Below are 25,532 nucleotides of genomic sequence, written 5' to 3' on the forward strand. Positions count from 1 at the left end.
TGAGGATTTTCTGAGTTTGGAGGTGAGTTTTCCATGTTTATGTTATTATTAGTTACAATTATGTTTGTTGTGTCATATTGATTAATCATGTGAGGTAAATAAGTTGGAAAAAGGCCTAACTAGGGGCCGTACCCGAAGGTACCCTTATCAGCACGGTAAATAAAGAAAATCAGAAGAAAGAATAAAATACGACCTGTTTTATCCAGCGAATGGTGCAGCAGTGAAGTAAAGGCGATGCTTTTGCGAGGCGAAAGCCGAAGAAACAACCTAGAGCCCGTGAGGCGAGGTCGATGAACTCGGTACAGTAGTGCGGGTAGTTGCAACGCAAGGAAACGGAGAGCGAAGCGATAAGACATCTATCTCGAACGCTGTCCCACCTCGGAATGTGTTATTCTGCATAATTATCATTATCAATTTCTACTTTAGTCTTTCCTGAATAACTGCCGAATACTTTTTGCAAAGAGCAAATGTTGAGTATCTAAAGTGAGTGTAAATACTTTAGATGGATAGATATTCTGTAACTGCGATACATAAATTAGATTACGTACATCAGCTGCTACATTACTTTCTGGAGAAGTGCCGCCGTAATAACTGCAATTAAATTATGTTAAGTAAATATTAACTGTTAAGTAAATATTCTTTTCTTATAAAGTTGATCATTAAAAAGATCTTAAAAAAATATTCCGTGCTAATTGTATTAGTGTATTTACGTCTGTGTTAAATTTCCAGTGTTTGTAAAATACCTTAAAGTGTAGTATCGCCATTTAATAACCACGCGACCCTGCCTTTTTTTTTCACCTTTGTAACTCTGTTCCAACTAACCTCTTTGCTCTGTTCGCAAAAAGACTGTTAATATTATCATATATTTAAACCGGACTCAGATTTTTTTTTTTTTTTTTTTTTTTCAATTTCGATTTTCTTGGCCTTTAGGTTAAGGCAAGTCTAATTAATTAAAGATCAAAAGTTAATTTGTAACTTAAAAATCTTGAGTGAATTTGATACTCTTGTCTTTTCGTCTGCATTAAACAAATGGAAATTGTAGCTTGTTAAAATTGTTTATGTGAGCCCTTTTCCCCCCTTGCATGTTTAACTTCTTTTAAATTTTAATGAATCACTTTTAAATATGGAATTCATTTACTACTATTAAATATGAAATTACTAAATTGCGCATGTTAAATATCTGAAAATTTTATATGGGAACATTCCTTGAAACTTATTTAACACACAGAGCACAATTTAATACAATATGAAATAAATTCCTAACAGTTAACATCTTTTTTTTTTAAAAAAAAAAGTTCCGTATTATCTGTAGCAATCTGTAGCAATCTTGCTTTTGAGCAAGAAGAAAGGAGGTGAGGACTTTGGCGAACGCCGTTTCCTCCAGTCCGTGAGGCGCAGTAAGTTAGAAGTTGGCGAGTAAACAACGCTACTTCGGAGTTCTTAGAATGGAATTTTTAACTACTCATTCAGTCTGTGCTCAAAATTTTCTCGTACATAGCCATTTGCGCAAAAGGATTTCTTGAAAGTATTAACTTAAATTTAAGGTAGTACGTGAGGAGACTTCGAGTGAGGAATTTGTTAAATTTTACTTTTCATTTTTCTTGAGTCGGGCCAATTTAACATCAGGTGATTGGAATTTTAATACTTTTTTTTTTTTTTTTTTTTTTAAAAAAAAAAAACAATTTTACTTTCGTATTCTGGCGAACGCCGTAAAACCAGTCCGTGAGGCCCAGGAAAGTTAGAAGAAGTTGGCGAGTAAACGACCCAACTTCGGAATTCATAGATTGAAATTGTTAACTAAATCTGCAGGAAGAATGTATTGAATGTTTTCTTTATCGCAGTATTTGGCGATAGAGTTCCTTAGATGAATGTATTTTTTACATTCATTCAGTCTGTGCTCAAAATCATCACGTACTTTGCAATTTATGCATAAAGGAGTACTTGAAAGTTTTAACTTGAATTTAAGGTAGTTCGTGAGGATACTTCGAGTGAGGATTTTGTTAATTTTACTTTCCATTTTCCTTGAGTCAGGCCAATTAATATTCAAGTGTTTGGTATTTAAAACATTTTTAAAAGAACAATAATACTTCGTGTTCTGCCAGGTGGTCTCAATTTCCCTCTCCCTGTCTTCCCTAATTTCTTTTTTGATATCCTGCTATGTATAAATTGGGAGGATTGCGTGAATTTACCGCCTGTTTAGCCAAAAAATCTGCCCTTTCGTTGATCTCAATGCCTTTGTGACCGGGTATCCAACAAATTATTATCTTACTATTTGGCATGTTTTTGTAAATTTCATATCGAATATTCTCAATTATGTTGTTATTTGAATCTTCGAAGGAGGCAATAGCTTCCACTGCCGCAAGACTGTCAGTGAAAATTATCGTCGCTTCGGAAAGGTTAGCTAGATATTCCAAAATGTACCAAATTGCTGAAACTTCCGCGGTGTATATAGAAGCATTTCTTTCAATCTTGATGGCTCTGTTAACGGTATTTTTTAGATTGGTTATTCCAAAACCAGTTCCGTCCAAATTTTTGGAACCGTCTGAGCCCCATACGTTTTCTGCTTTAACACCTGCAGTCAAATTTTTAATAAAAGGAGCGTAATCAGTGACAAAATCGTGGAGATTCTTTAAATCAATGTTACACAATTTCCTAAAGTCTATCCAAGGCGGAATCCGTTTCTTTTGCCGGACAACGTTCTTATCTAAAATCCATTTAGATTCATAGCTGTCAAGATCAGCTCTTAAATCCTTACTTTCTTTCTTAAACCTTCCGCCTCTAGTGGCGGGGAAAAAATAATCGGTTCCCTGAAATTTTTTATTTATGACAGATAATATTCTTTTCCATTTTTTTATCTTATTGTAATGCGGAATTGCTGCAGTTCTCCTAATAACATCGTTGGGAGCAAAATGACTTACCCCTAAGGCTTTTCTAATCGCTTTATTGATGTAGATATCGTACTTATTTTGGGAGGAGATACATTCTCCCCATCTGATTTCACATCCGTATATGAGTTGGGGAATCATGATTTGCTGGATGATTTTTAGTAAGTTTCTCGTTCTCATTCCTTGAGTTGGGTGGGAGAGGATTTTGATCAAGTTTAAAGTGTTATTTAATCTTTTAACTAGATAAGCTTCGTGTGCACGCCAACTGAGATTGTGTTCGAAAATAACGCCAAGTATTTTATGCTCTTTTTTCCATCCAATACTGAGATTACCTATTCTGATGGGGGTAGAGTATTTCTTTCTTCCTCTTGAAAAGTCAATTAGTGTTGATTTCTCAAAGGAGAAAGCAACCTTATCTTCAGCAGACCAGCTAATGATCTTTTTGAGAGTGTCTTGTAAGCTGGAATACCGGTTGTCCTTCCTAACAGTAACATGTACAGTCGGTCACAAAAGTATTCGAACACCGGTACCCTATCAGAAAATGACAAGATGGCGTTTTTTTCTCTTTCTCTCTGTGTGTCGTGTTATTCCATCCTAGGTTTTCTTCTCCCCCCATCTTGGAAAAAACTGGAAAAAATTGGTTACGATCTCTTTTTGAATGGGGAGATGCCATTTTGAGAAAAAGCTGACGACCCTATCTTGGAGAATGAACATGACCGCTCTACACACCCTTTCTCTCTCTCTCTCTCTTTGAATTGGGAAGCCATTTTGGGAAAAAGCAGACGACCCTATCTTGGAGAATGGAAATGAACGCCTCTCCCTCTCTCTTTGAAATGGGAAGCCATTTTGGGACCCTCTATTCTTGGGGAGGGAGAAAACTGAAGTCTGCACTTCGCTGTCTCTGAATGCGGAAAGCCATTTTGGGAAAAGCGGACCCTCTTCTTCTGATCTTGGAGAACTGGAAATGAACGCTCTACACGATCTCTCTTTGAATTCAGAAGGTATTTTGGAACCTTCTAATGTTGGAAAACTGAAATGGACGCTCTACGCTTTATCTCTCTCTCTTTGAGATGAGTACCATTTTGGTACTCATCTCCACCACCATCCTAACCTTGGAAAACTGAAATGAACGCTCTACACCTTCTCTCTCTCTCTCTGAAATGGGTAGTCATTTGAAAACTCCCTAACTTTGAAAAAAACAGTAATGAACGCTCTACACCATCTCTCTTTGAAAATGGGGGGTGTCATTTTGAGACCTCCCTCCCCTAAACTTGAAAAAAAAACTGAAATGAATGCTCTACACTTTCTCTCTTTGGACATGGGTAGCCCTTTGGGGACCCTCTCCTCTTGGTAGAAAAAAAAGAACTGAAGTGAAGGCTCTACACAATCTGGGATCCATATTTCGGGAAACGTGGATCACCTCATGCTGGAAAACTGAAGTGAACCACCAAGATTGGACTCTATATAATATTTTTTTTAATTGACATCATGACCCTCCTCCAATTTGTTATTAAAAAAATTTTTTTTTGTTTTGGTTTTTATCCCATTTCCGATGTGATTTCAGAAATGCAATTCCATAACAGTTTAATTTCATTCGAGGTTAAATGATCTAAACAGTCTTTGACCCACCCATCCGTATGATTATTTTCTTCTCCTTCCTGTTGCATCAAATTTTGTAAGTCCATATAATCATGCCATACGGGAAGGGCTGGATCCTCACAAGGCTGTCTTGAAACACTTGGAGTCTCTTTGGGATGAGTGGAGGGATCTAGGATGTCTGGACCCGGCTGCGATTCTACCTCCATGATTTCTGGACCCGTTGGAACTTGTGAACCCGGCTGAAATTCTACCTCTACGATTTCTGGACCCGTTGGAACTTGTGAACCCGGCTGTGATTCTGCCTCCATGATTTCTGGACCCGTTGGAACTTCTGGACCCGGCTGACATTCTACCTCTACGATGTCGGGACAGGTTAGAGAAGAAGAAGAAGAAGAAGAGGATACTGGAAGAGGTTCTGTCTGTGAGGAGTCCGAAAGAGGTTGCCTGTTTGAACAAGTCGGGGAAGAAGAAGAAGAAGCTTCTGGATTCTGAAGCGGATCTTGCACGCCAGGTAGGTTCCGGTAAGTCGACCGTTTTTTAAGAGGTAATTTTTTTTCTTCCTCCTCATCTTCAATTGTGATGACTTTAATTTCATTCCGTTGCCGGGTCGATTTTGTTTCGGGAAATAACGGTTTGGTCCAGCTCCTCTTATCATCTAAGGAAGGGATGGGTAAAGGTGGCGGGGGGTTTTCTTCTTTTTCTTGAAACACCATCGGCGATTGGAAAGAAATCTCCTCTTTCAATTGTTTCCAAAGCGAGTACGAGCACCGATCGACGAGAAAGAGACTCTTCTGGGTTGTGACGATGAGATATTGCGTTTTCGGGGGAACGACATAGTTTTGAAAAGGTCTTAGAATATATTTCTTATATTTCATCCTGTCGCTGACTTTAAAACTTCTTTCCTTCAGATTGGGGGACGATGATTCGTAATAGGCGAGAGGAGCGGCTGTGGTCTGAACAATATGAACTTCGTCCTCAGCCGTCGTTCTCACTCCAAACGTAAAATATCGTTTCGTGAGAAAAATATTCTTCCACCGAAAACTCGTGCGCGGATCCGTATATCACCGGTCTGTTTGAATGGGCCGTCTCAAAGCTCGATCCATCCGATTCCAAGAGAAGGGAGATTCCTCTTTCGTTTGTTGCGATTCGAATAAATTTCTGTATATATTCTGAACGAGCAGGTTGGAGGATTCGACATCTTGGTTGAAAGAAACGATCGCTTGATGAGGTGGTAAATGCGGAATAAATGTCGCACAATGACACGCCAAAAAAATTTTCAAGTTGGAGATTTGCTTTAGCGTCTTCAAATCCTCCCCGTTTGAAATCCGTTGAGTTGGGAAAACGTCTAATAGCGACATGGCTCCCAATGGAAAAGAAATGATCTCGCCCAGTACTCTCGCCTTTTTATATATATAGACACACACAGACACACATAGAGGCTCTATGACGTCCGTTTTATTTGTTTTTTTTGTTTCTCTCTCTCTTCTTTCCAAGAAATCTTATCTCCATGACTTCTTTTTCTTTTCTTAAAAAGATGAATGTGTGTGGGAATGAGGAAGTGAAAGTAATAATTTAATAAACAAAAAATTATCCAACCATGACCTTCTTTTTTTTTTCAAAGTCACCCTTTCCAATCCAAGGACGTCCAGAGATAGAGGAAGCAGGGGGAGAGGAGGAGGGAAGGGAAGGTCACACTTTCTTTCTCTTTATAAATAAAAGGGGAGAGCCCCAAAGTCGTATTTTTGTCCAAGTGGATCATGACGAGGCATCCCCAGCTCACTACGTGTATTCCTTTCAAATATAAATATGTTGATCTTTCCTTTTATATCATCCAAGGAGTCGTTTACTTGAAAGCCTCCGATTTTTCAAAATGTGCGGGTTATCATACCGTGGGGAGTTATCAAAAGATGCGAGACGAATTTTTGTCCGACGAAAACGTGTTGATGGCTCGTGACATTCCACCTTTGGATGCACAAATTTTGTTAATGAAACGAGCCAAATATTTTTACACGTCCCACTTTCTAACCGTCTCGCAAATGAATAGGATTATGGATCGTCTTGAGAAGACAAAAGGGATTCTCGTTCATTTTAGTGAATGGTTGCACAAATGTTTGCACGAACCTCTCTCGATCGAGAAGACTGGGAAGAATACCTATTATATTCTTCTCGAGGACTCTCCTCCTTCGTCTCATCTTAAGGAGGCCACGACTTTTGAAAAAATCCTCGAGCAAGAAAAAATAGAATGGTGGAACAACTACCCCATCCCTCTCCCCGAGCATCAAGAGGAGCCTGTTCAGAAGAAAAAGAAAAAACCTTTCCAAAAGCCTATCCTCATCCTCCTCGATAATGACGGGGATGAGGAGAAGCCTGTTCAGATTCCTCTCCGATTGTCAAAACCCGTCGAGGATGAAACACCTCTTCCTTTCTCAAGACCCCTTGAGGAAGAGAGACCCCTCGAGAAGGAGAGATCTCTCCCATTGTCAAACCTCCTCGAAGATGAAAAACCTCTCCCTTTCTCAAGACCCCTCGAGAAGGAGGGACCTCTTCCTTTATCAAACCCCCTCGAAGATGAAAAACCTCTCCATTTATCAAGACCCCTCGAAAATGAGGGACCTCTCGATTTGTCAAAACCCCTCGAGGATAAGGGAACCAAAACTTCTCTCTCTTTCGAAGAGGAGGGACCTCTCAATTTGTCAAGACCCCTCGAGAATAAGGGAACCGAAAATCCTCTCCCTTTCTCAAGACTTCTCGAGGAGGAGGAGGAGGAGGAGAGACCGCTCCATGTCTCAAGACAGGACCCCCCTCTATCTCTTGAGGATCCGAGGGAAACGATTCCTATACAAAAACCATCTATCGACGATCCCCAGAAAAGGTCTTCGGAGGAGATTAGACTTCCATGTAGAAAACGAATCTGCCACAATAATAATAATAATAATAATAATAATAATAATAATAATAATAGACCCCCTTCTCAACAACAGAATCCTACAACATTTGCAGATAAATGCATTCAAACCAATCCCTTTATTGTAACCCTTTTGATTGGAGAACCCGTGCATTAGCCTAGAAAAAAAAATGAGATTCTAGACTGTTTCTATGACCAGAATGTTAAGCCAATAGATAGGTCTAGCTCAGAATTTTTCTTTTTAAAAGAAAATAAATAAATAATCCAAAGACTATTCGTAAATATAAATGGTAAAGTCTCGAGTCGGCTGGAAAAAAATTTTCAGAGGTGAAAAAAATTCTCCAACTCAAAAAAAAAAAAAAAAAAAAAAAAAAAAAAAAAAAAAAAAAACTTTTTGTTAATTTTTGTCATGTCTTAGACATGATAAAAATTAATGACCCCCTTCCCTTTTCGTCTGGGAATGTTGTCTCACTCTTTTGAAAAACAAATCGTGATTTATTCATGGAATGATTGCCATTAGAGAAAGGATGAGTCATGGTCTATTTTTAGAAAGGGTGAAACATCCTTCCCGGACAAAAAGGGAGGGTCATTAATTTTTATCATGTCTAAGACATGATAAAAATTAACCAAAAGTTTTTTTTTTTTTTTTTCATTAGAGAATTTTATTTCAGCTCTGAGAAATTTTTATTCTCCCAGCCGATTCGAGACTTTACCATTTGTTTTTAAGAATGATTTTTCCCTGATCTATTATTTCAAAATTCTAAGTTTCGCTTCAGAACCATCTGTGCTGTTGAAGAAGTAACGTGATATATGTATTTTTTTAATAAGTTCTGTCAAGATTGAATTGTGCAGGATCGACCTTGCGAATTTCTTCTCTGTGTCTTTAAATAATAATGATACCGAACCGCTTTTTGTAGAGCGCAATGGAAAAAACCTTTTGTATGGTTAGGACAATTCATGTGTTCGATCCCATTGTATTTGAGAATCTCTTGCGTCGATCCCGAAATGCAATAAATGGATCTTTGCAACCATTTCTCTAAAAACCGCCGTTTCATTTCTCCTCGCACCCAAATCATGGAAAAGTGTTCCGTCAACATCGTTAACACCCATGGAAAATAACTGTACGGAATTTCTCCTTCGTACCACGACAAGCCGTGATAATAATCACTCGCCCACACAGCGGTTCGTTTTTCTTTCTCGGTGAGCATTTGCCATGGAAACGGGGGTTTTAAAACAAATACCCCTCGAGAAGTACCGTCCAATGTGACGTAAGCCAATTCTTTCACAATAAAGGCTCCTTGAGAATTGTAGAAACCTTCAAAGTCGAGCACGAGTTCCATGTTTTTTATTTCTTTTTCTTTCCAAGGTGACCTTTATTATTATTATTATTATTATTATTATTATTATTATGGATGTGTATTGAGATACGCACGATATTATTCAAGAACAAATATATATACGAATGTGACCTTTCCCAGAATTCATACGACTTGTCACGTGCAACCTTCTCTCTCTATATATAAAAGAGGAGACGGCGAGAGAACGCTATCCATTTTTTTCTTCAGGACACACAGCGAGAGAGAGAGAGAGAGAGAGAGAATTTTGTTTTCTTTTTTTCCTCAATTGAAGAAGATGGACATTTTGAGTGCCAAACCTCTCAAAGATTCCTACATTGTTCTGGACATGGAATACTTTCACTGTTATGATCCAAAGACGGGAGATATATGTTTCATCTTGAAAGAACTGGGCTACATCACTTGCGATTTAACCTTATGCGGATCCATGATTTTTCTCCCTCCTGTCCATTACGATGACTTATCGTCCCGCAATCAAGCTGTGGTCAACCAGACTACAAATAATCGACACGGCCTGCAATGGACCGAGGGTCGTCTTTCCTACGAGCATCTTCCTACGATCGTGAAAATACTGACCGAAAATGTGGAGACGATCTACGTCAATGGATACGATAAAGCCGAATTTTTCAGCAAGCTCTGCCAGCGATCCGTTTACGAGTTTTACATCCCAGGGAAAACCGAGTGGCGGAACAAGTCGAAATGCACGCGACACCAATATTTCCAAAAGATGATTCATTGTGCCGAGAACAAGGTGAGAAATTTTCGATACCATTTGATGGAGGGTAGTTACGTTTTCCGGAAATTACATTGTTACCCCTCCGAGAGCAAAGCTGTCGAAGACGAAGAGGAGGCGGAAGAATCTCCCCAGGAGAACTCGTGCGACGATGAGGAGGAGGAGGAGGATGAACTTTCTAATAATAATAATAAATGTCTAAGTTGGGATGCTTTAGAGACCCAAGAATATTGGTCTCAACCCTTATCTCACCTAGACCTGAAAGAGGATCCTCAAGTGTACTCTTTGTGGTCCTCTTCTAAAATTTGGTCTTGGAGAGAACCCTTGAATGTTCATGAATGAAATGGTATGTAAATCCCTAGAGAAAAAAATCAAAAAAAAAGTTCCTTTTTTTTGTAATGTGTTGATTTCTTTCCAGTCCCATTTCTTTTCCATAACTCCACCCCAATCGACGAGAAGAAGAAGAATCTTCCAAGTTACACAAGACGAATCTTCCAAGTTACACAAGACGAATCTTCCAAGTTACACAAGACGAATCTTCCAAGTTACACAAGATGAATCTTCCAAGTTACACAAGGATTTATAAATCACACTCTCCCACATGATATATGTATAGAGAGAAAAAGACCCTCTGTTCTCTAGCCAATACGTCAAGACCTCCCTAAACTAAGAGAGACCATGAGTACCGAGGAAACCTTAGCAGAGCAAGTGGAAAGACTTTCAAAGAGATTAGAAGAGTTAAGACGGGATAGATTTACAGTTCCGCCAACTAAAGAGGAAACTATCAACGATTTCAACAAACCGCTGTACTTTCATCCCCTACCCCAAAGAATGAGACGAGTGGACTCGCCGTTGAACAGTTCCAATGAGAAACAAAATGTCACTTATTTGAATAGCCAATTTCAACACATGAATATTTCATAAGTATTTTTTTGTTTTTTTTCCCCTAAAGCGTAGGGAGATCGGATCAGTAGTTTTTCCCTTTTCATCGTCGAAAAAGATTGGGAGGAAAAATCTTTCTCAACTCTCTCAGAAAAATTTTTCAACCTTAAAAAAAAAAAAAAAAAAAAAAAAAAAAAAAAAAAACTTTTTGTTAATTTTTATCATGTCTTAGACATGATAAAAATTAACTCTACCCCCTTTTGTCTGGGAATGTTGTCTCACACTTTCTAAAAATAGACCATCACTCCTCCTTTCCTAAAGAATAGAATTTCAAGAATGGGATCTGGTCTATTTTTAGAAACGGTGAGACCCTATTACCAGACAAAAGGCGGGTAGAGTTAATTTTTATCATGTCTAAAGTTCAGGGTCCATCCATCTTCTTATGTGAAACGGTGACCCTGACGAGATCGAGATAAACAAGTCCTGTGAGTTGTTTTGTAATCTTGACGCGATCCAAGAAAGACTTTTTATTTTTTTTTGAAACAGGCGGGGGGTGGGGAGAGAAAATGTTCTGACGACCCTCAGATATCTTTTCATAAATATATTTTTTATCAAAGTGTTTCTTTCATCCCGATCCTTTTAAGAGGTTGGAATGACACTGACATTTAGATGGGGTCGCGATCCCGACAGATGTCGCGCGAGTATAAAAGTGTGTGTCCTCCGCGAGATTTCTTCAGAGAACAGAAGAAGACGTGAACTGAGCTGGTAAGTCCCTTTGGTCCTATGAATATGGTTATCTATAAAATCGATTTGATTCTTAGTTTTTTTTAATAATCATAATAATCATAACTTCATTTAAAAAGACCTTTGAAACATTGAGACTTCTTAACCCTTTGAAAAGAAAAATGTCTCTTTCAAGACGACGACTCTAAAACGTTTTATTGTTTTTTTTTCCCCTTTCTAGATCTTCCCTGTCATACATATATACCTTTTCGACTCTTTTTTTGCTCCTGTTTGTGGAAGACATCACCGTATTCATCGCCATGGCATGTTCAGAAAACTTTATCGTGCTCGATCTAGAGGGTTTCCAGTGCTACAACCACAAGAAGGGTGAATTTACCTACGTTTTAAAAGAATTGGGCTATGCGACAAAAGATTTTTTGACCGTGGGATCGTTGACGTTTGCTCCTCCTCACCCCTTCCACCAACTGAGTGACAAAAACCAAAAGACGAATGCCTGGCTGACGAGAAACCGGCACGGACTTCGTTGGAACGAGGGTCATATTCCCTACAACCATTTAGGACGCATTCTCCAATCGCTCACTCACAGCTTCTCCACGATTTATGTGGTGGGATGCCAGAAAGCTAAATTCTTTGCTAAAGCCTTGGATTATCAAAAACCCGTGACGGAAATTTATGTGCCAGATGGAATCATTTGGAACTATCGGGAAAAATGTGCCCGACATCATCAAAGGAGGAAATATTTCCATTGTGCCGAAAACAAAGTGCGCAACTATCGATGGCATATTACGGAAGGAGATTTTCATATCAATCACGTCTATCCAGACGGAACGGAGAAAGAGGAGAGGATTCAGGAGGAAGCAGACAATCCTCTGCAAGCTTTTGATAAGGCCTACGATCAGTTAGAGAAGGATCCGTCCCCAAAAGCGTACGATAACCTCATCCAGAAATGGGATAATCTGTCCTGTTTCCAAGTGATGGAACATCCGGATGAGCATACGCCTTTAAACTTGATGGGCTCTTCTACTTCTTCTTTGTCGTCAACTTCCTCCAATAACTCGAGGAAGACGGAGGGTTGGGGAGACATACCTGAAAATATTCCCCATTACGATCCAGCAGCCTGTTGGGACGAACCTTCCAAAGAATCTCATGAGACCCCCAAAATATCTTCAGAGGATCCAAAGACAAAATCCACTGAGTGTTGGGACAATGAACGGACGACTCATGCTCCAAAATCCACTAAGACTATGTCCACTGAGTGTTGGGACAATGAACGGACGACTCATGCTCCAAAATCTACTGAGACTATGTCCACTGAATGTTGGGACAATGAACTGACGACCCATTCTCCAAAATCTACTGAGACTATGTCCACTGAGTGTTGGGACGATGAAACCGAAAAGACGACAGAAAATTGGGATGACCGTTCTCAAAAGTATTTGAATTGATATATACATAAACTCAGGAGTAAAGAAAAAGAAAAGATTTTTAGAAATAAGTAGGGAAAGGTTCTCCGCTTTCCCTATATTTATGGAAATGGACTGAGAAGAGAGAGAGAGACGAATCAGGAGACCAAAAAAAATGGGTCCTGGAAGGAATGAGTGCAAATGCATTCGATTCCTTCCGAGACCCATTTTTTTTGGGTCCCTCTCTCATCCAATCTTGGAAAAGAACTTTGTCCTATTTTTCTAGGTCCATTCGAAAAGAAATGAATCTATCCATAAATTTTCTTAAAAGAAAAAACAAAAAGATCCATTACGTCTTGACGGTCCAAAGTCGAGAATCTTGGAAAAAGTCATCCACTCTCCATCCAGTCAAGCTTCTCTGTAGAAAATCTAGTAGGTGCATCTGCATTCCTGAACACCCGGCAGTTATTATTGGACGCGAAACGTCGAATGCTGAAATAATTAACAGTGAGCCCATTCTTAAAGAAACGGGGATGTTTTATTCATCCAGTCGAGTGCGGAAAAATTTCTGAGAGCCGGAGAAAAACTTCTCTGGCTGAAAAAAAAAAAAAAAAAAAAAAAAAAAAAAAAAAACTTTTTAGTCTGAAAATTGATGTCTTCAATTTTTCAAAAATTGAAGACATCAATTTTGAAATTTTCAGACTAAAAAGGGGGGTAATTTATTTTTCAGAAACTTTTCCCAGCCGACTCGATGTGAATAAAACTTTACTGTTTGTTAAGAATGTTATTTAATGGAGCGATTTCAACCTATCGAGTTTCGCTTGAGTTCCGGCCGTGCTGTGGGCCCACCTGGATACAAGTTTTCCCCTTTTGGAATAGAATAAAACTTTACTGTTTTTTAAGAATGTTATTTAATGGATCGATTTCAACCTATCGAGTTTCGCTTGAGTTTTAGATGTGAATAAAACTTTACTGTTTTTTAAGAATGTTATTTAATGGATCGAGTTTCGCTTGAGTTCCGGCCGTGCTGTGGGCCCACCTGGATACAAGTTTTCCCCATTTGGAATAGAATTTCCGTCAAGGTAGGCTACTTTTCCTCTTTTTGCATTTTTCATGTCATTTCATTTGTATTACAATATACTGAATACGGGCGTTCGAACTGATTTCTAGGCTATTTCTATACAAATGGAGCTCGATCCAAGAAAGAAATGATGTCTTTTTTTTATTTTGTGGACTGCCAATTTGTATTGGAATATACTGAAAACGGGTGTTTGAGTCGGTTTTCAGTATATTTCAATACAAATGGAGCTCGATCCAAGAAAGAAATGATGTCTTTTTTTTTATTTTGTGGACTGCCAATTTGTATTGGAATATACTGAAAACGGGTGTTTGAGTCGGTTTTCAGTATATTTCAATACAAATGGAGCTCGATCCAAGAAAGAAATTATGTCTTTTTTTTTATTTTGTGGACTGCCAATTTGTATTGGAATATACTGAAAACGGGCGTTCACGTCGGTTTTCAGTATATTCCAATACAAGTGGAGCTCGATCCAATAAAGACATGATGTCTTTTTTTATTTTGTGGACAACCAATTTTGTATTGGAATATACTGAAAACGGGCGTTCACGTCGGTTTTCAGTATATTTCAATACAAGTGGAGCTCGATCCAAGAATGAAATGATGTCTTTTTTTATTTTGTGGACAACCAATTTTGTATTGGAATATACTGAAAACGGGCATTCACGTCGGTTTTCAGTATATTTCAATACAAATGGAGCTCGATCCAAGAATGAAATGATGTCTTTTTTTTATTTTGTGGACAACCAATTTTGTATTGGAATATACTGAAAACGGGCGTTCACGTCGGTTTTCAGTATATTTCAATACAAATGGAGCTCGATCCAAGAAAAAAATGATGTCTTTTTTTATGTTGTGGACAGCCAATTTTGTATTGGAATATACTGAAAACGGGCGTTCATGTCGGTTTTCAGTATATTCCAATACAAGTGGAGCTCGATCCAAGAAAAAAATGATGTCTTTTTTTTATGTTGTGGACAGCCAATTTTGTATTGGAATATACTGAAAACGGGCGTTCATGTCGGTTTTCAGTATATTCCAATACAAGTGGAGCTCGATCCAAGAAAAAAATGATGTCTTTTTTTTTATGTTGTGGACAGCCAATTTTGTATTGGAATATACTGAAAACGGGCGTTCACGTTGGTTTTCAGTATATTCCAATACAAATGGAGCTCCATCCAAGGAAAAAAAATGATGTCTTTTTTTTATTTTGTGGACAACCAATTTTGTATTGGAATATACTGAAAACGGGCGTTCACGTCGGTTTTCACTATATTCTAATACAAATGGAGCTCCATCCAAGAAAAAAATGATATCTTTTTTTATGTTGTGGACTGCCCTATTTTGTATTGGAATATACTGAAAACGGGCGTTCGAGTCGGTTTTCAGTATATTCAAATACAAATAGAGCTCCATCCAAGAAAAAAATGATGTCTTTTTTTTATGTTGTGGACTGCCCTATTTTGTATGGGAATATACTGAAAACGGGCGTTCGAGTCCTTTTTCAGACTAATTCTATACACATTCCACTATATCAAAATGACGTCATCGTTGAGTCCAAACAGAGTCGTCCCCGGACAGAGTCGTCTCCGGACAAAGTCGTCCCCGGACAATTTTATACCGAATTTGTATAGAGATATACTGAAAATGGGCTTGAGGGCCGCTTTCTGGTATATTCCTATATACATTCGGTTGCATTCAGAAACAAAAAGAATGTCTTTTTGAATGGACAGGATGACTATGGAAACCGGATCTCTCTCTCTCTCTCTGCCAAGATTGGATGAGAGAGTGCCTCCTATTTGTATTGCAATATACTGAAAACGGGCTTTCGAGTCAGTTTCTAGACTATTTCTATAAAAGTGGAGCTCTATTTACGAAAAAAATGATGTCTTCTTTATTGTGTGGACAGCCCTATTTATATTGCAATATACTGAAAACAGGCGTTCGAGTCGGTTTCTAGACTTTTCCTATACAAATTTCACCATCTATATAGAAATGATGTCCAAACAAAGTCGTCCCCGGACCATCTTGATGACCGAATATGTATAGAAATAGTCTGAAAATGGGCTTGAGGGCCGGTTTCTGGACGATTCATCTACAAATTCGGCCGCATCCAGAAAAACAAAAATACATAGTTTCTTTTTGGGTGGACAGGAGATGATAAATTTCTTTTCTCTCTCTCCCAATATTGGAGGAGAGAGTGGCGCAAAAATGGGTCTTGGAAGGAATCAAATGCATTTTGAAATGCACTCATTCCTTCCAAGACCCATTTTTTTGGTCTCCTGATTCAACTCTCCAGTCTATGGTATAGGGAATGCGGAGAACGTTTCCCCTTCCTTAAGCGACTGGAGACCATAGCGCATCATCATCATCATCATCACCATCATTCTCTTTCTGATACTTTTCAACGAAGGCTTGATGTCTCTGGATGATTTTGGGGAGATGATGGATCTCGAATTGAGTGATGAAAAAGAGAGGACTCTTTTTCCTTTCTTGTTCGTCTTGCACAGTCTCTCGGAGGGTGATATACGTTTCCCCGTCCTCCTCAATTTTCGTCAGAGGTCTCATGAATATTTTACACATCCAAGGGAAGAGCGACTTGTTATGCAGGGATTTCGAAGCAACGAAGGCCGCTTCATTCGAAGTGAGGAAAATCTGGTTCGGATGACCCCATTCTTTGGAGTAGTTGTCCAAATCGCCTAGTCGAAGAAAATGGTGTCGATTAGGAAAAAAGACTTGGAGAACACTCGTCGTATGCGAGACGTTCGTAGGCAAGAGATTCAAGATATCTTTGGCATTCCAGTACAGGAATCCTAGATCCACATACGCGTGCACGTAATAGTCATCGTTATATTCCAGTTTGAGCAGCATGGCTTTTGTATTTTTTTTCCGTTCTCAAGGCGTAACACTCGTCTGATATGAACAAGAGCTCGCTGGCGATCCGTTTATATAGACTCCTCAGAGAGAGAGAGAGGGAGAGGGGAGGAGGAACAAGGTTGATGAATTCTAAAATAAAAAAAAATGATAAAACATGAGTGTTTGTGAAGGTCATAGAGAGATGATTATAAAGTTGTTTTATTTTTTATTTCCTCAAAAGAAAAAACCAAAAGGGTCCCATTCCATACGACATGGCCTTTGAGAAGGTGACGGGGTCATGTGTCTACAAAGTTGATAAACTCTAGAATAAAAAAAAAAGCTGTCATCACGTAGCTCTCGAGAGGAAAATGACAGGGGTCTCTAGGAGAAGGTCATAGGTAGTATACAAAGGATGGTTGTTTTTTTCTTTCGTTCCTCTCAATCCCATGACTTTTGAAAAGGTGACGGGGTGTCCTTTAGGAAAAAAAATAGAAGGTCATAGAGAGAGAGAGGTAGACAAAGTTGATTTTTTTTTCTATAAGTCAACCGTCACGTCGCCCATCACGTGGTCTTCTCGTATATATAGAGAGGCGAGTGGAAGACAGACTCTATTTCCCAGAGAGAGAGAGAGACTGCTGTGCGTAGCCGTATTTCTACTCAAGATGATGATCCGCATCTTATATAATGAGTTTGTGAGCATTCGCTGTTATGTGGATGACGGAAGATTGTTTTGGAACGCTACGGACATTTTGCCTCTGATTCATACTTCCAGTAAAAGAACCTGGGACATTCTCTCCGTGTTTTTCGACGAACACCACGTCTTCAGGAAAATAAAAGATCTCGAAAGTCTCGGGAGTTCTCAAGAGGGATATGTCCTCTCCAGCGAAGAAATGTTACATCTGGCCGAAAAGAATCCTAAAAATAATCAGCTTCTGGCCTGGGTGTATAGCATTTTAACTCAGCCGCCGGTTCGAGTTGTACCCAATCAACCCGTTTACCGACTGCTCTATCCGAGGGAGAAATTTCCCTTCATCACCCTCTTTAATCTGGGAGTGCGCTACATACCGCCTCATCCAGGCATGACGGACTCTTCTACTTACCCTAAACAATATGCCAGCGCTTATTGCCAGACAGACCCCCGTCAAGAAAAGGTCGTCGAGACTCAAACGGATCCTCTGGTGGTCTCTTTAAATGTCACTAAAGTTATCACCTTCTAAAAAAAACAACCACAACCACCCAAAAAAAAATTTGCTCCTCCTCCAAATTTTTTTTTATCTTCTCGAAAGAAAAAAAAAGAAACTTTTCCATCTACCCTCTTTCTTTCAATCCCTCTTAAGAGAGAGAGGGAGGAGAAAAGAAAGAGAGTTCTGAGGAGGCAAAAGAAATGGGTCTGGAAGGAAACGGGTGCATTGCGAGAAAAAGAGGGTCCTCTTTTCTTTTCTCGAAATGCACTCTTTTCCTTCCAGACCCATTTTTTTTTATCACTTCTTCAAACCAATCTTGGAAAGGGGGGGACACAATAAATTGTGCGTAAAGACCATTTCGATCAAGACTGGATTTTTTTTTTGAAAAGAAAACATAATGTTATATATAGATAGCTAAATCTTTATCATGATATTCTTTAAGAATTTCTTAGCCATTTGTCAAAGAAGGGGACTATAATTGAAGAATTTATGAATTTGGGAACATGTCACCCATGGCAAATCTAAAATCTTGGAAGTGGATATTGGAAAGCCTTGCTCTGATTATAATTCTGAGTTCTAGCATGGGACATTTTTTAGATCAATAAGCTAAACTATTTTTCTAGTCTCATATTCTCTCGTGACTAGGGTTCCAGATTTGGGTAGAGAGAGACACTGTTCTGAACAGAAACGTGGAATGCTTTTATAGAAAAGTGAAGAGTTGAAAGTGAAAGTCGAAAAACGAAATGGGATCGGCTAGGAAAAATTTCTCAGAGCTCAGAAAAAAATTCTGAGATTAAAAAAAAAAAAAACAACTTTTTGTTAATTTTTATCATGTTTTCTAGACATGATAAAAATTAACTGACCCCCCTTTTGTCTGGGAATGTTGTCTCCCACTTTCTAAAAATAGACCATGACTCATCCTTTTAAAGAATAGAATTCCAAGAAAAGCCTGGGTTCTGGTCTATTTTTAGAAACGGTGAGACAACATACCCAGACAAAAGGGGGATGAGTTAATTTTTATCATGTCTAGAAGACATGATAAAAATTAACAAAAAGTTTTTTTTTTTTTTTTTTTTTTTTTTTTTACATCTCAAAATTTTTTTCTGAGCTCTGAATATATTTTGCCAGCCGATCTCATTTCGTTTTTCAACTTTCACTTTCAACTCTTCTCTTTTCTATAAAAGCATTCCACGTTTCTCTTCAAAACACTGTGGGCTGTTGAAAAGGCAACACGCCTCCCTCTCTACCCTAATCGGGAATCCTGATCAAGGTGTCCCCCGCTTCACGCTACCCATCTTCACCCATTTCTAAAGAATCTCAAAGGCCATGCCGTATGGAATGGGACCCTTTTGGTTTTTTCTTTTGAGGAAATAAAAAATAAAACAACTTTATAATCATCTCTCTATGACCTTCACAAACAATCATGTTTTATCATTTTTTTTATTTTAGAATTCATCAACCTTGTTCCTCCTCCCCTCTCCCTCTCTCTCTCTCTCTGAGGAGTCTATATAAACGGATCGCCAGCGAGCTCTTGTTCATATCAGACGAGTGTTTCGCCTTGAGAACGGAAAAAAAATACAAAAGCCATGCTGCTCAAACTGGAATATAACGATGACTATTACGTGCACGCGTATGTGGATCTAGGATTCCTGTACTGGAATGCCAAAGATATCTTGACTCTCTTGCCTACGAACGTCTCGCATACGACGAGTGTTCTCCAAGTCTTTTTTCCTAATCGACACCATTTTCTTCGACTAGGCGATTTGGACAACTACTCCAAAGAATGGGGTCATCCGAACCAGATTTTCCTCACTTCGAATGAAGCGGCCTTCGTTGCTTCGAAATCCCTGCATAACAAGTCGCTCTTCCCTTGGATGTGTAAAATATTCATGAGACCTCTGACGAAAATTGAGGAGGACGGGGAAACGTATATCACCCTCCGAGAGACTGTGCAAGACGAACAAGAAAGGAAAAAGAGTCCTCTCTTTTTCATCACTCAATTCGGGATCCATCATCTCCCCAAAATCATCCAGAGACATCAAGCCTTCGTTGAAAAGTATCAGAAAGAGGATGATGGTGATGATGATGATGATGATGCGCTATGGTCTCCAGTCGCTTAAGGAAGGGGAAACGTTCTCCGCATTCCCTATACCATAGACTGGAGAGTTGAATCAGGAGACCAAAAAAATGGGTCTTGGAAGGAATGAGTGCATTTCAAAATGCATTCGATTCCTTCCAAGACCCATTTTTTTGGGCCACTCTCTCCTCCAATATTGGGAGAGAGAGAAAAGAAATTTATCATCTCCTGTCCACCCAAAAAGAAACTATGTATTTTTGTTTTTCTGGATGCGGCCGAATTTGTAGATGAATCGTCCAGAAACCGGCCCTCAAGCCCATTTTCAGACTATTTCTATACATATTCGGTCATCAAGATGGTCCGGGGACGACTTTGTTTGGACATCATTTCTATATAGATGGTGAAATTTGTATAGGAAAAGTCTAGAAACCGACTCGAACGCCTGTTTTCAGTATATTGCAATACAAATAGGGCTGTCCACACAATAAAGAAGACATCATTTTTTTCGTAAATAGAGCTCCATTTTTATAGAAATAGTCTAGAAACTGACTCGAAAGCCCGTTTTCAGTATATTGCAATACAAATAGGAGGCACTCTCTCATCCAATCTTGGCAGAGAGAGAGAGAGAGAGAGAGAGATCCGGTTTCCATAGTCATCCTGTCCATTCAAAAAGACATTCTTTTTGTTTCTGAATACAACCGAATGTATATAGGAATATACCAGAAAGCGGCCCTCAAGCCCATTTTCAGTATATCTCTATACAAATTCGGTATAAAATTGTCCGGGGACGACTTTGTCCGGAGACGACTCTGTCCGGGGACGACTCTGTTTGGACTCAACGATGACGTCATTTTGATATAGTGGAATGTGTATAGAATTAGTCTGAAAAAGGACTCGAACGCCCGTTTTCAGTATATTCCCATACAAAATAGGGCAGTCCACAACATAAAAAAAAGACATCATTTTTTTCTTGGATGGAGCTCCATTTGTATTTGAATATACTGAAAACCGACTCGAACGCCCGTTTTCAGTATATTCCAATACAAAATAGGGCAGTCCACAACATAAAGAAAAGACATCATTTTTTTCTTGGATGGAGCTCCATTTGTATTAGAATATACTGAAAACCGACGTGAACGCCCGTTTTCAGTATATTCCAATACAAAATTGATTGTCCACAAAATAAAAAAAAGACATCAATTTTTTCCTTGGATGGAGCTCCATTTGTATTGGAATATACTGAAAACCAACATGAACGCCCGTTTTCAGTATATTCCAATACAAATTTGGCTGTCCACAACATAAAAAAAAAGACATCATTTTTTTCTTGGATCGAGCTCCACTTGTATTGGAATATACTGAAAACCGACGTGAACGCCCGTTTTCAGTATATTCCAATACAAAATTGGTTGTCCACAAAATAAAAAAAAGACATCATTTCTTTCTTGGATCGAGCTCCATTTGTATTGAAATATACTGAAAACCAACGTGAATGCCCGTTTTCAGTATATTCCAATACAAAATTGGTTGTCCACAAAATAAAAAAAGACATCATTTCATTCTTGGATCGAGCTCCACTTGTATTGAAATATACTGAAAACCGACGTGAACGCCCGTTTTCAGTATATTCCAATACAAAATTGGCAGTCCACAAAATAAAAAAAGACATCATTTCTTTATTGGATCGAGCTCCACTTGTATTGGAATATACTGAAAACCGACGTGAACGCCCGTTTTCAGTATATTCCAATACAAATTGGCAGTCCACAAAATAAAAAAAAGACATAATTTCTTTCTTGGATCGAGCTCCATTTGTATTGAAATATACTGAAAACCGACTCAAACACCCGTTTTCAGTATATTCCAATACAAATTGGCAGTCCACAAAATAAAAAAAAGACATAATTTCTTTCTTGGATCGAGCTCCATTTGTATTGAAATATACTGAAAACCGACTCAAACACCCGTTTTCAGTATATTCCAATACAAATTGGCAGTCCACAAAATAAAAAAAAGACATCATTTCTTTCTTGGATCGAGCTCCATTTGTATTGAAATATACTGAAAACCAACGTGAATGCCCGTTTTCAGTATATTCCAATACAAAATTGGTTGTCCACAAAATAAAAAAAGACATCATTTCATTCTTGGATCGAGCTCCACTTGTATTGAAATATACTGAAAACCGACGTGAACGCCCGTTTTCAGTATATTCCAATACAAAATTGGCAGTCCACAAAATAAAAAAAGACATCATTTCTTTATTGGATCGAGCTCCACTTGTATTGGAATATACTGAAAACCGACGTGAACGCCCGTTTTCAGTATATTCCAATACAAATTGGCAGTCCACAAAATAAAAAAAAGACATAATTTCTTTCTTGGATCGAGCTCCATTTGTATTGAAATATACTGAAAACCGACTCAAACACCCGTTTTCAGTATATTCCAATACAAATTGGCAGTCCACAAAATAAAAAAAAAGACATCATTTCTTTCTTGGATCGAGCTCCATTTGTATTGAAATATACTGAAAACCGACTCAAACACCCGTTTTCAGTATATTCCAATACAAATTGGCAGTCCACAAAATAAAAAAAAGACATCATTTCTTTCTTGGATCGAGCTCCATTTGTATTGAAATATACTGAAAACCGACTCAAACACCCGTTTTCAGTATATTCCAATACAAATTGGCAGTCCACAAAATAAAAAAAAAGACATCATTTCTTTCTTGGATCGAGCTCCATTTGTATAGAAATAGCCTAGAAATCAGTTCGAACGCCCGTATTCAGTATATTGTAATACAAATGAAATGACATGAAAAATGCAAAAAGAGGAAAAGTAGCCTACCTTGACGGAAATTCTATTCCAAAAGGGGAAAACTTGTATCCAGGTGGGCCCACAGCACGGCCGGAACTCAAGCGAAACTCGATCCATTAAATAACATTCTTAAAAAACAGTAAAGTTTTATTCACATCTAAAACTCAAGCGAAACTCGATAGGTTGAAATCGATCCATTAAATAACATTCTTAAAAAACAGTAAAGTTTTATTCTATTCCAAAAGGGGAAAACTTGTATCCAGGTGGGCCCACAGCACGGCCGGAACTCAAGCGAAACTCGATAGGTTGAAATCGATCCATTAAATAACATTCTTAACAAACAGTAAAGTTTTATTCACATCGAGTCGGCTGGGAAAAGTTTCTGAAAAATAAATTACCCCCCTTTTTAGTCTGAAAATTTCAAAATTGATGTCTTCAATTTTTGAAAAATTGAAGACATCAATTTTCAGACTAAAAAGTTTTTTTTTTTTTTTTTTTTTTTTTTTTTTCAGCCAGAGAAGTTTTTCTCCGGCTCTCAGAAATTTTTCCGCACTCGACTGGATGAATAAAACATCCCCGTTTCTTTAAGAATGGGCTCACTGTTAATTATTTCAGCATTCGACGTTTCGCGTCCAATAATAACTGCCGGGTGTTCAGGAATGCAGATGCACCTACTAGATTTTCTACAGAGAAGCCTGACTGGATGGAGAGTGGATGACTTTTTCCAAGATTCTCGACTTTGGACCGTCAAGAGGTAATGGATCTTTTTGTTTTTTCTTTTAAGAAAATTTATGGATAGATTCATTTCTTTTCGAATGGACCTAGAAAAATAGGACAAAGTTCTTTTCCAAGATTGGATGAGAGAGGGACCCAAAAAAAATGGGTCTCGGAAGGAATCGAATGCATTTGCACTCATTCCTTCCAAGACCCATTTTTTTTGGTCTCCTGATTCGTCTCTCTCTCTCTTCTCAGTCCATTTCCATAAATATAGGGAAAGCGGAGAACCTTTCCCTACTTATTTCTAAAAATCTTTTCTTTTTTTTTACTCCTGAGTTTATGTATATATCAATTCAAATACTTTTGAGAACGGTCATCCCAATTTTCTGTCGTCTTTTCGGTTTCATCGTCCCAACACTCAGTGGACATAGTCTCAGTAGATTTTGGAGCATGAGTCGTCCGTTCATTGTCCCAACACTCAGTGGACATAGTCTTAGTGGATTTTGGAGCATGAGTCGTCCGTTCATTGTCCCAACACTCAGTGGATTTTGTCTTTGGATCCTCTGAAGATATTTTGGGGGTCTCATGAGATTCTTTGGAAGGTTCGTCCCAACAGGCTGCTGGATCGTAATGGGGAATATTTTCAGGTATTGGAGGAAGTTGACGACAAAGAAGAAGTAGAACAGCCCATCAAGTTTAAAGGCGTATGCTCATCCGGATGTTCCATCACTTGGAAACAGGACAGATTATCCCATTTCTGGATGAGGTTATCGTACGCTTTTGGGGACGGATCCTTCTCTAACTGATCGTAGGCCTTATCAAAAGCTTGCAGAGGATTGTCTGCTTCCTCCTGAATCCTCTCCTCTTTCTCCGTTCCGTCTGGATAGACGTGATTGATATGAAAATCTCCTTCCGTAATATGCCATCGATAGTTGCGCACTTTGTTTTCGGCACAATGGAAATATTTCCTCCTTTGATGATGTCGGGCACATTTTTCCCGATAGTTCCAAATGATTCCATCTGGCACATAAATTTCCGTCACGGGTTTTTGATAATCCACGGCCTTAGTAAAGAATTTAGCTTTCTGGCATCCCACCACATAAATCGTGGAGAAGCTGTGAGTGAGCGATTGGAGAATGCGTCCTAAATGGTTGTAGGGAATATGACCCTCGTTCCAACGAAGTCCGTGCCGGTTTCTCGTCAGCCAGGCATTCGTCTTTTGGTTTTTGTCACTCAGTTGGTGGAAGGGGTGAGGAGGAGGAAACGTCAACGATCCCACGGTCAAAAAATCTTTTGTCGCATAGCCCAATTCTTTTAAAACGTAGGTAAATTCACCCTTCTTGTGGTTGTAGCACTGGAAACCCTCTAGATCGAGCACGATAAAGTTTTCTGAACATGCCATGGCGATGAATACGGTGATGTCTTCCACAAACAGGAGCAAAAAAAGAGTCGAAAAGGTATATATGTATGACAGGGAAGATCTAGAAAGGGGGAAAAAAACAATAAAACGTTTTAGAGTCGTCGTCTTGAAAGAGACATTTTTCTTTTCAAAGGGTTAAGAAGTCTCAAAGTTTCAAAGGTCTTTTTAAATGAAGTTATGATTATTATGATTATTAAAAAAACTAAGAATCAAATCGATTTTATAGATAACCATATTCATAGGACCAAAGGGACTTACCAGCTCAGTTCACGTCTTCTTCTGTTCTCTGAAGAAATCTCGCGGAGGACACACACTTTTATACTCGCGCGACATCTGTCGGGATCGCGACCCCATCTAAATGTCAGGGTCATTCTAACCTCTTAAAAGGATCGGGATGAAAGAAACACTTTGATAAAAAATATATTTATGAAAAGATATCTGAGGGTCGTGAGAACATTTTCTCTCCCCACCCCCCGCCTATTTCAAAAAAAAAAATAAAAAGTCTTTCTTGGATCGCGTCAAGATTACAAAACAACTCACAGGACTTGTTTATCTCGATCTCGTCAGGGTCACCGTTTCACATAAGAAGATGGATGGACCCTGAACTTTAGACATGATAAAAATTAACTCTACCCGCCTTTTGTCTGGGAATAGGGTCTCACCGTTTCTAAAAATAGACCAGATCCCATTCTTGGAATTCTATTCTTTAGGAAAGGAGGAGTGATGGTCTATTTTTAGAAAGTGTGAGACAACATTCCCAGACAAAAGGGGGGTAGAGTTAATTTTTATCATGTCTAAGACATGATAAAAATTAACAAAAAGTTTTTTTTTTTTTTTTTTTTTTTTTTAAGGTTGAAAAATTTTTCTGAGA

Source organism: Stegodyphus dumicola, chromosome 9 (genome assembly GCF_044657685.1).
Source record: "Stegodyphus dumicola isolate Sdum_Otavi_A_Nest chromosome 9, ASM4465768v1".
Taxonomy (NCBI): domain Eukaryota; kingdom Metazoa; phylum Arthropoda; class Arachnida; order Araneae; family Eresidae; genus Stegodyphus; species Stegodyphus dumicola.